Below are 4770 nucleotides of genomic sequence, written 5' to 3' on the forward strand. Positions count from 1 at the left end.
CTTACGTATCTGTTTCTTGTGGTAGAAGTGCTCTGACACCAATCCCCAAACTGCCTCTTCTCCTGGGATAATGCATTGGCCTTGAACTCTGAATCATCCCGCCTATGCCTCCTGTGCTGGGATCCCACGTGTAGATCACAAAGCCTGGTCATGCCCTTCAAAGAGCTGTCCAATAGAGAGAAACCGGTCCACGGGTAGTGTTTTGGCCATGCCAGGGGACACCTCTCGCCTCCACACCCATCAAAAATGGCCCTAAAGACATCTCTGGGAGGGACTCCAGAGGGTGTCTAGACAGCCCAAAGCCTTCCAACCAGCTGGCTTTCAAGGGGTCCATTCTGAGTAGATGCAGAGTTCAGCAGGCCTAAGGGCATGAGTCAGAGGGAGGTAGAGGCACAATTTAGAAGACTGTTCCAAGATGAGGGAGGTGTCAAAAAGAGAGCTGGGACCTGAAAGACCTCACTGACAAGTTTGAGAGATACCCAGGTATCTAATCTTTAAGGGTATCTGCCTGACTGGCCAGAGACTCTCCTATGACAGGCCTTTAGTGCCATCTGCTGGTAGCTCTTTATGCATCTTTGGGTGACTGTAAGATACCTTGTGTCTCTGGTATGGGGACTGTCCTGCCTTCCAAATTGCTAGTGAATCAAATCCTGGCAAGGATCATCTGACTCCTCAATGTACTGTGAAGGGACTGAGGTGCAGAGACTATGCTCCTCAGGTAATCCACCGCCCTGCCAGACTTGGCCTCAGGTCTCAGAGGCTCCAGCCCCTCAGCTCAGACAAGCCCCAGGAGACCCAGACTTTCCAGAAGTCTTATCTCCAAGATGGTTGTCGACACCCTTAGGGGACCTAGAACCTGTGTCTGCTTCTTCATCTAACCCTACTAGCTTCTTCATCTAACCCTACAGTTGGCTCTGGCCTCTGAATTCTTGGAAGTTGTCCCTACTTCTCTCAAGGGCCTTCCACCACCTCTAGGTCCTTTTTAAAAAGGAGAGATCTCGGTGTGATGGTATACACATTTAATCCTAGAAATCAGGAAGCAGAGGCAGGAGGAGGATCTATGTAAATTGGAAGTTGGGTCTACACAGCAAGTTCCAGCCCAGCCAGAGTTACATAGTTTCAAAAACAAACAGCCGGGCAGTGTTGGCGCACACCTTTAATCCCAGCACTTGGGAGGGAGAGGCGGGTGGATTTCTGAGTTCAAGGCCAGCCTAGGCTACAGAGTGAGTTCCAGGACAGCCTGGGCTACACAGAGAAACCTTGTCTCGAAAAATAAATAAAAAACAAAACAAAGTAAAAAAATCTTTACTTTAAAATATTTTTTTAGATTTTCTTGTTTTTATTTTATGTATATGAATGTTTGCCTGTACATGTTTGTATGTAGACCATATATATCACATGTGTGCCTGGTGCCCACAAAGGCCAAACAGATTCTCTGGAACCAGAGTTCCAGCCCCGGTCCTCTGCAGCAGTAACCGTTCCTAAAGGCCGAGACAGCTCCCCTTTTTAATTCTGTGAGGCACAATCTCACATAGCACACACCGACCTTGCTTTTGATGTGGCTGAGGATGGCCTTGAATCCTTAATGCCTCCACCTCTCGAGTGCTGGGATTATAGGTATGTACCCAGTTTTATGTGTTACTGGGGATAGAGGGGAAAATTCTGCCAACAGAGCTACGTCCTGAAGCCTCAGAACCTTTCAAAGAGAATAGCAGAGGATCACCCATCACAGGCACCTAATGAAGACATGGAAGTGTTACAGCCCCAGAGCGAGCCAGCCTGGGACCTTCCCTATTTACTCTCCTCTGTTGAGTGTCACTATCTGTGGCCTGCAAATGAGAGATAACAAACAAGAACGATGCACCAAGCACTATCCTTAGCATTGGGTGACCTCAGGCAAGCTTGAAGATGCAGGTCCAGACTAAAGAACGGGACACAAAGAGAATAAAGAATGGGTCACCTGGGCTGGGGTTCAAGTGCAACTTTCTTAATTGTACCACACCTCACCCTGATCTCTACCCAGCACGTCAGCAGGAGAGAGGGGAAGCTTGGGCACCACCTGTGGGACCCTGGCTGAAGAGCGTCTGTCCATACGTTGGGTAGATTTGCCCTGGACAAGAAGGAAGAATGAACTTAAAATCCCCAAACCCAGAGTTGGTTTCCAAGCTACTTAGCCAATAAGCTCTTCGTGTGTGGGACTGCTGTGGCTACTGCTCCGTGCCTAGCTCCACCACCAGCAGATATTTTCGTGAACAAGGCCCATCTCTGTCTGGGGACAAGCATGTCTTTGTGGCCTGCCAACCTCCTGACCACCCACAGCAGGCCATGGATGCCTGTGGCTACTCAAGCCATTCAAAACACAGGGCTTCCCATACCACTCAGAAAGGGCTTTCCCTTCTTTCTTTAAAAAGGATATAAAATAATTGTCTTCTCAAGGTATTTGGAGGAAAGACAGAGATGATGAGATGTCCCTTCTACCTGGATGACCCAGCACAAGATGCACATGTTACCTGAGGATAGTGATGCTTAGCCAAAGTGGCACTACAAGTCCCACGAAGGGACCCTTAGCGTGGGGGAATGCCAAGAAAATGCTTTGTGTGTGGAGAAACAGAAAGGATCTAGCCTGGCCCTAAAAGTGAGGGTTCCCCTGAAAGTATTGGATACAACATGACAGGCAAAACTGGCAAATGTCTGGGAGAAAGCATGGAGACGATCTATAATCAAAGAATTTGTGCTCAAACAAGAAGCCATGAATTTGAGTTCAAAGATACAGTGTCTGTGTGTGTGTGTGTGTGTGTGTGTGTGTGTGTGTGTGTGCTGCTATGGGGCACAGAGCGGAGAGGACTGATGGCCAAGCTACACAGCTCTGAGCATACAAAGCATAGAGTCCCTTGCCAGGCATAGTGATTCGTGCCTGTAATTTTACCATTTGGAATTCGAAAGCAGGAGGATTACCATGAGTTTGAGCCCAGCATGGGCTTATGGTGTTACCCTGTCCCAAAGAATAGCCCAAACCAAACTTCTTTTGTTGATCACTGCTCCCCCAAGTGCTGTCAAGAGACACATTACACACTGCACTCAGTCTTAAATGCACAACTCACTGTGGATGGTATTAGGGACACAGCTGCTTACAGACTTTCTTCAGGGTTTGAGATAAATGGAGTAGCAGGGGATGGGGAGAAGCTTGGGGGCTAGCTCAAGGAGGACCTTTGGATACGTGGTTAGGACTAGGCATATAGGAGACATGTACAATGGGCACATAACTAAGGTGACAGAAAGCCCTGCTCAGCTCTCCACCTACAGGTCCTGAGCAAGAACTTTCTGAGGGGCTGGAGAGATGGCTCAATGGTTAAGAGAACTGGCTGCTCCCTAGAGGAGCTGGGTTCAGTCTCCAGCACCCATGTGGCAGCTCACAACTACCCCCAAATGAAATAATATAATATACAAAAAACTTTCTGTAACTTCCCAAATAAGACATTTGAAACCTCATCTTCCTGCTATGAGTCTCTGCTTTGAGTACAACAAAGATGTGGTGTGTGTGTGTGTGTTAGAGAGATGGCTCAGTGGTTAAGAATATTGTTGCTCTTACAGAGGACCTAGGTTTGATTTTCAGTACCCACACAATGGGTGGCTTTCAACTACCTGTAACCCGTTTCAATGAGTGCATAAGGCGTAGACATGGTGCACATATATGCATGTAGGCAAAACATTCATATACAAAGCAAAATAAACAAAACTTTTAAAGTAAAATAAAATATCTTTTTGAAAGAAAGAAAGAAGGCTGAGCAAGGCGTGAGGAATAAGCCAAAAAGCAGCACTCCTCCATGATGGCTTCTTCTTTAGTTCCTGCCTTAGTGTGGTGGTCTGAATAAAAATGGCCCCCGTAGGTCCATAGGGAGTGGCACTAACTGAAGGTGTGCCTTTGTTGGAGGAAGTGCATGACTAGGGGGTGGGTTTTGAGGTGTCAGATGCTCAAGCCTGGCCAGTGGGTCATTGTCACTTCCTACTGCCTGTGGGATTCAGATATAGAACTCTCAGCTCCTTCTTTAGGCACCATGTCTGCCTGCAGGCCACCATGCTTCCCACCATGACCATGACGGACTAAACCTCTGAGACTGTAGGCCAGCCCCACTTAAGTGTTTCCTGTTATAAGAGTTGCCACGGTTATGGTATCTCTTCACAACAATAAAACTAAGACACTTAGCCACCCTGATCATGGATTGTAACCTAGATGCCAAATGAGGCCTTTCCTCCCAAAATTGTTTTGGGTCATGGTGTTTTATCACAGCAATTAGAAACCGAAGACACTACCCAGGACTTGACCACTGAGCTAGATCCCCAGATCTGTCCACCATATTTCCAAGCTAGTCCTCTCACTGAAACTGGGGCTCATTTTTTTAGCTCTCCTGGGGAGCGAGACCTTGTGCTCCCCACCTCTGTGCATCCCCAGTTGTGTAAGTACAGATATGCCATGGCCATAGATGCCGCACCCAGTTTTTTATGTGGATGCTGAGGATCTGAACTCAGGTCCTCAAGGTTTTGGTGAGCTCTGAAAACCAAACCCAAGGCATCCTGCATGCCATCTGAGTTACATCCTCAGCCCAGTCCTTATTTTCCTTCTCTTTCTCTCCTCTATGTCAAGCCTTCTCATTCTTCTTCTCAGGATGGGGGCCCCTGTGCATTTTTGCAGGTAGACAACATCTTGGGCTCTCGAGGCTAGATCCCTTCCCACTACCAGGGCAATCTTTTCATGTGCTGATACTGTTCATG

The sequence above is a fragment of the Arvicanthis niloticus genome, chromosome 1 (genome assembly GCF_011762505.2).
Source record: "Arvicanthis niloticus isolate mArvNil1 chromosome 1, mArvNil1.pat.X, whole genome shotgun sequence".
Classification (NCBI taxonomy): Eukaryota; Metazoa; Chordata; class Mammalia; order Rodentia; family Muridae; genus Arvicanthis; species Arvicanthis niloticus.